Genomic DNA, 9,030 nt, shown 5'->3' on the forward strand with positions numbered 1-9,030 from the left:
TTCCCTTTCACTCTCCACCTGCAGGGCCAAACCTTCGCATTTTGCCAAGTTGCAGGAGAAACAGTCCATCATACTCCAGACACTTGACTATGCCTGGTCTGCTCAGAGGTAAGCAGCCAGGCTGCGTAGGGCAGCTGAGCGACGGCCCTCTCGTGGGGCATCCCTGACCTAAGCATTCCCCCGGGTGGCCAGTCGCCCTGCCTGCCAGGAAACCCTGCCACCTCTCTGCTCCCGAGCCAGGGCCTGCTCTGTCCTTTGTCCCCACCACAGTGGCGCCGCTGTGTGCTACCCAGAAGGAGCACCCAGGGCAGGATCTACCACCGACTACATCGGGAGCTGAAATCAAGTCCAGGAAAATGGGGAAGATGATCCACGCTCCCAGGCTCAGGCCTGGAGACCAGAGGGCAGGACAGAGCCGGGACCTGGGTCCCGAGCTTCAGCCTTCAGCGTCTGGATCAGAACCGTGAACTGGGATGATTCCCTCTCCCCAGACAGTGATTATGTAAGTGCCTCCAGGTGGCACCTGCTGCATAGTAGGTCCTCAAAAATGAAGACTCTTCCTTTGTTTGTTTTTTGGGGTTTTCTTCTTTATTAATGATATTTGTGGCTATCTGGGATGATTTCCTACTTTGGGAGCCACATCATATGCTTACTGAGTTGAGGAAGGGCCCTCGATCCCTAATTTGTGAGGGTTTTTGTCATGAATGGGCACTGGCTTCTGTCAGATGCATTTTCTGTATCAGTTGATATGATTACATCATCTTTCTTTTCAGTTTGTTGATACAGTGAATCACATCCTCTGGTTTTTAAGTACTGGACTAGCCTAGCGTACTTGGAATGAACTCCACATGGTCACGATGTGTCATTCTTTCTATGCATTGATGAATTTGATTTGTATTTTGCAGAGGATTTTGCACCTATGTTCATGGAGGACATTGCTTTATAGTGGTTTTGTTTTGGGGGAGAGGGTGGGCACTGTCTTTGTCTAGTGTTGGTGTCAGGAGAACACCAGCTTCCTAAGGAAAGCGGAGAAATCTTCCTTCCTCTTCTCTGCTCTGGAAAACAAATGTGTAAATTTGTGTTGTGTTTTCTTTAAATGTTTCGTAGAATTTTCCAGTAAAGCCATCAGATCCAGGAGATTTCTGTTTTAGGAACTTTTAAACCCTGGGTTCAATTTCTCACGTGGTTATAGGACTGTTCACCATGTGTCTTTCATCGGGGTTGAGCTCTGATGGGAGCTGCTTGTCCTTGGGTGCGGAACTTGTGATGTGTGACTCAGTTTTCTCTTTTGCTGCAGACACGGATGGCGGGTCCCAGCCTTTCCTGGGGGTGTGGCACTGTCTGTCTGTCTGTCTGTCTCTCTGTCAGTCTTGTTAGAGGATTATAAACTCACTGATTTCTCGGTTTTCTCCTGTTTTCCAGCACGCCGATCCATGTTGTGATCCGCTCTCATGTACCGACCTTCTGTTTCAGGTCTCGATGATGGATTTGAGAACTTGTATCGCGTGGATTTGGTGCCATAACCTTCCCTCTGAGCACTGCTTTGTCTAGATTGCAGATCAGACGTGTTGTGCGTTCACGATCACTCCTACTGTGGGTTTATATCTTTCATCAGGTTTGAGAAGCTTTCCATCATGACCTGTTCGGATGCTCTCGGCTGCACGCACTTTCTGGAAACCTGGTGGGTCTTTGTCCTGGAGGATGTGCTTGGCTTGCTTCAGTCCGCATTCCCTGCCTCGCTTGCATGGCTCGTCTGTCTCCTGATTCGTCACCCACTGACCCACAGACCCCCTGACTGTGTCCTTCTCGCGTCCTCTTTGCTGCTGGGCTCATCCACTGAGGTTTTGTTTCTGTTACACACTTTTCAGCCCCAGAATTTCCGTTTGGTCTTTTTGTGTAATTTCTGCTCCTTTGCTGAGATTTTCTATTCTTTCCTTTGGTTCAGGAGGACTGGCAGTTGCTTTTTTGTAGCATTCCTAAGGTGGTAATACTAAACTGGCCAGAAAGTGCTTGTCTATCCTGGTGCTGGTGCTGGTGCTGGCTGCTTGTCCCTCCTACCTGGGGTGTGATTTTCAATGGTGCCCTGGATGTTTAATGAATATTTTGTTTTAGCCTGCAGCACCCTGGCCCATGCCCTGCACTGTGGCCTCAGTGATGTCTTAGTTTCCAGAAACTTTGTGGCATTTTTCAGGTTTACCTGGTTTACCTGGTGCCCTGGGGCATCCCCTGTGGATCCCCCTAAGCGTAGGGGGCTTCCCCAGGCCCCGTTGAGGCTCTGGGCCAGGAGGGGCTAGAGTTGTTTTTGATGTGAGGATCCCCTTGCTGGGGCTACCTAGTGTTACCTGGTGGGAGAGGGTCTGCCTAGGGGACCAGGGAGATTTCTGGGGTGGGGGGTGCTGGGCTCCAGGGATGGTGATATGACCCCTTCCCGCTGGCTAGGCATCAGGAGGTGCCAGTCCTTGGTCCTCATGTGTTCCGGGGGTCGTGGCGGGAGGTTGTGTAAGGCACCCTCCCTGTGCCGCCTCTCCAGTCCTGGGGCTCCTGACCCCCCCACCCAGGACACATTTGGAACTCTTGCCTCCTTGTCTCTGTTATTGCCTGGGTTTGCAGCTGGGCTTAGTGAGGAGGAGCTGGAGGCGATGAGCCTCTGCCGTGTGGCTGGGGCTGGATGTCTCCCGATGTCCTTCTTGAAGTGAGGCCCTGGTAGGTCCCTTTGCTCTGCCTTAGTGTCCTCCCCTGTTGGGGTCCTTACACCTCTAGCTCTTCTGAGGCGAGAACATTCACGAATGTTCCAGATCTGCAAAGCATGGCAGGCCTAGGGGGCCCGACAGTTGGTCCCTAGAAGCCATCTATTTGGTATCTCCATACCTTGTCCTCAGGTGACTTGCAAGTCCCACAGGAAGCATCCAGGGGTGGGAGCTGTGGCACCCCCCACCTCTCCATGAGAGAGGGCACATCTGAGCCGGATGACAGAGCTGGGCTGGGCTCCTGGTGCCCAGGGGAACCTTTGTTCAGCTCAGTGAGTGGTGCCAAGGGGGTGCTGGGAGGAGCCTGGAGGGTCCACACGGGAGCTGGAGGTTCAAACATGGTGCGTGTGGTCAGATGCTGGGATGGGCTCTGCGTGGGTGCCCCCTTCCTTCCTGCCTGTGCTCCCTTCCTGGGACCTTGTGCCCCTGCCTCCCCAGGTCTGCTCAGAGGGGCCGGGGGGCAACCTGCAGGGCTATGGAGCCTCATACCCTGTGAGCCATGTTGCCAGTGGGCCCGGGAGGCAGGGAACCACAGGTGAGTTCCTCCCTGTCTGTCCTCAGGGGAGACCAGGGGCCCAACGGGGCTGATAATCCGCTGTTCTCTGGGGAAGCTGCTTCTCACTCAGGAACTAGCCACCTGCCTCTCCTCCTGCTTCTTGGTCTTGCTGCCCTGGGACTCTGCCCACAATAAAGCTTGAGCTCATGGGCTTTGCCATGAGATCTCTTTTCCGGGAAAGTCAGACTAAGAGCCTGCTCTGGAGTCTCCGTTCTCCTCGGGATTGAGGATCCTGGGAAACAGAAGCCACTCCCCCTCCCCAAAGCAGCTGTGCCGGCCAGATGTGGCCTTATTTGGAAATAAGGTCATTGCAGATGTAATTAGTTAAGACGAGGTCATGCTGCAGTGGGGCAGGCCCTAATCCAGTGACTGTATCCTTACAAAAGGGGGATTTAGTCATGGACACATAAGCAGGGAGACCGCCGTGTGATGGAGGAAGAGGTCAGGGTTGGGGGGATGTGTCCACAGACCAGGAACCCCAAGGACTGAGGGCCATGCACAAGGGTGGGGAGGGGCAAGGGCAGTGGCCAGGAGCAGCTCTCTTCCCTCCGTGCCTCCAGGGGAACTTGGCCTCCATCTGGGACTTCGGCCTCCAGATGCATTTCTGTTGTTACAACCATCCGGGACTCAGGGCACAATGTAGCCTTCCTATGTCACATGGATGCCAGCCCTGCTCTCAAGGCAGGCTCCAGTGCACCCAGGGGGATGTGGGTGGGGATGGAGGCCTGGGGGCACCAGTGCTCACCTGCAGCAGCCTCCGAGGAAGGAGAGGCTGTGAGCCAGCATCCAGCTTGGCCAGAAGCTTCCTCAGAGGCTGGCCTGTTGGGGCACATCCTTACCCAACACCTCCCTCAGGTCCTGAGGTGCTGTGACTTATACTGTGACCCACAGCTTCTGACGACGCTTATCTCAGTCTAGTGTCCGTGACCAGAGGGAGGGGTGGGCAGGTAGACGGCGGAGCCTGAGCTGCCAGCCAGCAGGGTGATGTCCCCCACAGGGTCACAGCCTGACCTCCACATCCTCTGCCCTCGGCCACAGCCACAGGCCGGGACAAAGTGGGCCCAGGGACGAGGCTGTCTCTCCAGGAGCCCGGGCTCTCACCCTACTCTGCAGTTTGCTGTGAAATGGTGCTGTGTCTTGGGTGGGTCATTTACCCCAACTTTATAGACTGGGAAACTCAAGTTCAATGCGTGCTTGCAGAAGCTGTGGGGCCCCGGCCAGAGGGCTGACCACCTGTGGGCACCCCCTTTCCCAGGGATGGCCATTACACCTGTTTCACAGACGGGGGGGCCAGCTCAGACAAGCCAGTGGAGGTGCCAGCATGGGACTGGGCAGATGTCTCATCCAGATGCCTTCCTACCTTCCTCCTGGCGGCTCCGGACAGGTGTGTCTGGGTCGGGCGTCCTCCCTCTGAGCACCCCAGACAGACTGAGCGGGGAGTGTTTGCAGCACGGGTCTGCCCATGCTGAGGTCCTGGGGGACCCATGTGCCCCGTCCCCACCCCAGCCCTGTGTCCCGGAGCCTGAGAGAGGACAGTCACCATCAGGGAGGTGTGTGGGTGGCCACAGCTTTGCGGTCCTCTCTTGCCCAGCATGGTGGGCTTCCAGGATGCCGTCTCCTCTGAATTCCAGTTTGCAGTGTCCAGACACTGTGGAGGGGGCCTGAGGCAGTGACCTTTGTTGGGGGACCAGAGCCTGCAAGGTGTCCTCCATGTGTCTGTGGTCCTACTGGCTGTCCCCTCTAAGACCCAGGGGACAGGCCTGCTTAGCCAGGAGCCAGGAACTCGCACAGGGGCTGGACTTCCTCCTAGAGAAGTGGACAACTGAGGCTCAGAGAAGGTGAGTGACTTGCTCAACATCACAGAGCTGACGAGTGGGGAGGTGGGAGTTTTGGGATGAGCTTTTTATGTTCTGCTGGACACTGCCCACAGCAGGTGCCCTCGTGATGGGAGAAGGGGCCGAGAGCCTTCTTCTAGCTGTGCTGAGCCCCAGCCTGGAGCCCCTGTCCCACTTCCCCTGCTGAGGGTGGAGGCCGAGACTTCCCCTGGCTGTGTGGACGTGGACAGAAGGCCACACACCCACAATCTCCACCGAACCAGGACATCACAGGAGGCCCTGCCACTCTGAGCCTTTGGCCCCTTCTGCACCTGTTAGTGGCCTCATTCCCTTTATCCAGGGTGACCATAGCACCAGTGGGCGGGTGGGTCAGAGATGGCCCCGAGTCTCTCCTTTGATGGGGGACCTGGCTCTGAGCCCCACCAGCATCGTGCCCGCACAGGCAGGGGCCTCGTCCCTCCTCCTGGCCCTTCCCTGCTCCCAGAAGGCCCGATAGACCATCCTGGTTGCGCCATCTGTTTCCTGCCTCTTTCAAGAAGGCCGTCCCGCCCTGGCCCTGGCAGCAGAAGCCCCTCATCTCCCGTCCCCACGCCCCTCTGTGTCAAGGGTCCTGGCCCTGGGATGGCCGGCTTCACCCGACCAAGGGCCGGGCTGCCTACTGGGATCCTTCAGCTCCTCTGACGGGGCCTCCACCCTTCTGGCGTCCATCCCCTGCCCCTGCCCTGTCCCATTGTCTTTCCCCAGAAGCAGGGTGTGGGGCAGCCCTGGAGCCCGGGACCATTAGTGCTGATTCCTTTTCCTGATGTGGAGCCGATGACAATGAGGTCCTCCCCCCTCCCCCCGCCCATGTGCACAGGGAGCCCCGAGCTTTCTCTGCCCTGGGAACAGGGACTGGCAGTCTCACCCTGTATTCAGAGGAGGAAACTGAGCCTCCCTCAGACCCAGGCCTTCTGCTCCCAGCCTGCAAGCGGCTCCACTTGGGCGTTCGGAAGATTAGTTTGCAAGGACTTTTCCTTCAGAGATTAAAAGCCCCGGACTTGGCTAAGCTTGGGACGCAGAGTCCCTCTTGGGGCAGAGCCAGGGAGCCTCTTGGTCCTACTCTAGCAAGCAGCAACAGACACTGCCAGCCTTGCAACTGGTCACACTCTCGACACAACAGGATTTAATCTGAAATCGATGTGGTTCTGTCAACCTGGTCTTGGCATGAAGCCGCCTGCGAGGCTGTGTTCCTGCATCCACGCTGCAGACACAGATTGGGCCTGGAGCAGACAGGGACAGTGCCCACACCCACAGTGTGCCTGGGCTGGGGGGCATCTGACCCCAACCGAATAAAGTACTGGGAGCAAGATGGGGACATAGGTTCCTTGGGGCCACTGCTGGGCCTAGTGAAGAGGGCGCGGTGTTAGCCAGGCCAGAGTGGTTGGGTTAGGGGCGTGGGGGCGTGGGCTAGGCCAGAGTTGCTCATGATGCTCTAGTGTCCCGCAGCCCTGGGCACTGCAGCCACCACCAAACCTGACCTGGAGCTCTGGAAACTGGCCTTCTAGTTTCACTGATTTTGATTTATTTTTTAAAGATTTTATTTATTTATCAGAGAGAGAGAGAGAGAGAGAGAGAAAGGCAGAGACACAGGCAGAGGGAGAAGCAGGCTCCATGCAGGGAGCCTGACGTGGGACTTGATCCTGGGTCTCCAGGATCACACCCTGGGCTGAAGGCAGGCACTAAACCGCTGAGCCACCTGGGCTGCCCCAGTTTCACTGATTTTTAATTAACTTTCAATAGGTGCGTGTGGCTAGCAGCTGCCAGTCTTGGGCAGTGCCATTCTGGGCAGGGATTCCCACGTGCCTGTCCACCGGGGCTGGAGGGTGCTGACATATCTGAGAAGCTGGAGGGACATGGTCGGAGACACAGTGAGCAGCAAGGTGCAAGATGAAGCCAGTGGGTCTTTTTGACACTGGGTGATGCATTTCGGTTTTTTGTTTTTAACCATAAGAGCTGCGGGTCAGTTGTAGTTTGTGATCCTGAGTCCAGATGAGAGTTACCCAGCTGACTCTGGACCCACACCCTTACTCCCCCTGACAGAGGAGGAAGCCATGGAAGGGGGCAGCTACCCCTGAGATTCCAGAAGGGAGACACATTAGTGAGGGCTCCCCAGAGAAGCAGAATCTCTAGGTTCCTGGGGGACCTTCTGTCCTATCCAGGCCCACAGTGGATGGACCACCCCAGACACACTGGGGAGGGCCATCTGCCTGACTCAGTCCACCAATTCAAATGTTTACATCATCCAGAAACACCCTCATAGACATGTCCAGAGTGATGCTTACCAAATGTCTGGGCCCCTCATGGCCGGTCAAGTTGACACATAAAATTATCCATCTTGGCAGGTACCTCGTTCTACTCTAAACACGTGCAGGATGCCGTGGATGTGTCAGCCACGAAGCCATCTCTGCCCACAGCCCTGGTGCCATGGGCCCTGGGTTCCAGCTCTGGGACTCCACTTTGGCCATGCCCGATCTGGGAAAGACAGCCCAGCAGAGACTCCCCCATCCAGAGGCTGCCTGAAGCCCTGTCACCAGTACAAGCAGGGATCTAGTGGTGACCTGGACAATCAGAACCTCTCCCTGTCACAGGACTGGGACTCAGAAACTTGAGGAATCTCGTTAGTTGAGTTGATAGAAGGTCAGGGTCTCATCGGAGGCTGAGACATGTGGGAGCAGTGGGAGCTGGAGGAGGAGCTGCGTGCCTAGATGGAGGCAGGGGTCCTCTGTGAGGCCTGGGGACTCCTCACGTGAGGGGTGGTGCTCTAAGCTGCTTCCAGACGCTGTCCACCAGCATCATCAGTGACCTGACCTCAAACTACCAGTTCCCTATGATAATGGGAGAGGGTCCCTGTCATCCAGTGAGTGGCACTGTGAGCCGACATGTAGCCCAGCATCGAGGGGATACAAAGTGAAACAAAAGTTGGCTAGGCCAGGTGCTGGGGTAGAGCCAGACCCTCAGAGGCCACTCACAAGGCATCCTTGGCCAGGCGAGAGGACACTGACCTGACTGATGCTCACCCTCCCCACTGTGGAGCCTGCCCTGTGTGCACCGTAGCCTCATCTCTTCAGGGCCAAAGACATCACTGACCATTAGTTTGCCACAGTATTAGGAGGATAAGGACCTTCTTTGTCAGGGCTGTCTCCAGTATCAAGTGAGTACATGCATTATAATTATTAGCAGAAAATTCTGTGCTCAACCCCAAATTCCCCTCTGTCTTCTACTTTTCATGTAGAATCTCCCCTGATGCTTTGCATAGAGATTGACACAATGTAAGAACACAGCAACTACTACTGAACTAAATGAAAGTTTCCAATTGTGTTTGTCTCCACATTTTCTGAAGTTCTGCTGTACCAACATCCATCCATCCAATCATCCATCCATCCACCCACCAATCCACTCATCTATCCATTATCCACCCATCCATCCACTCATCCACCCACCCACTCATCCACCCATCCATCCACTCATCCACCCACCCACTCATCCACCCATCCATCCACTCATCCATCCATCCACTCATCCATCCATCCATCCATCCATCCATTCATCCATCCATCCATCCATCCATCCATCCATCCACCCATCCACACAGCCTATAGAAAGCATCTATACCTAATGTTGCTGATGAGATGAGCCTTGTGATAGGCTATTGCTCAGGCAAGGAAGCTGAGACAGGGGAAGGGACTTGCCAGCATTCACACAGGCCCTCTTCCTAGGCTCTGTGAGCCTTCCACTCTTGCTGGGAGAGTTGGCACATGCCCCACCTCCTTCTGTTGTTTGGTTGTTCCCTGGGGACCAAGCCTTGTGTCCCAGGCTCTCCAAGCTGAAGATGACTCCCTCTGTCCCTACAGTC

General features: G+C 55.7%; 1 long non-coding RNA gene across 1 annotated transcript; it reads left to right on the plus strand.

Moving 5' to 3' along the window:
- The first annotated feature begins 1,128 nt into the window (after positions 1-1,128).
- Positions 1,129-8,489, plus strand: LOC125755257 (uncharacterized). Its single transcript, XR_007411199.1, has 3 exons — positions 1,129-4,687; positions 4,895-5,141; positions 7,520-8,489. It is a non-coding gene; the product is annotated as an uncharacterized LOC125755257 (long non-coding RNA).
- Positions 8,490-9,030: the final 541 nt, after the last annotated feature.

This window comes from Canis lupus, chromosome 6 (assembly GCF_003254725.2).
Source record: "Canis lupus dingo isolate Sandy chromosome 6, ASM325472v2, whole genome shotgun sequence".
Lineage (NCBI taxonomy): Eukaryota > Metazoa > Chordata > Mammalia > Carnivora > Canidae > Canis > Canis lupus.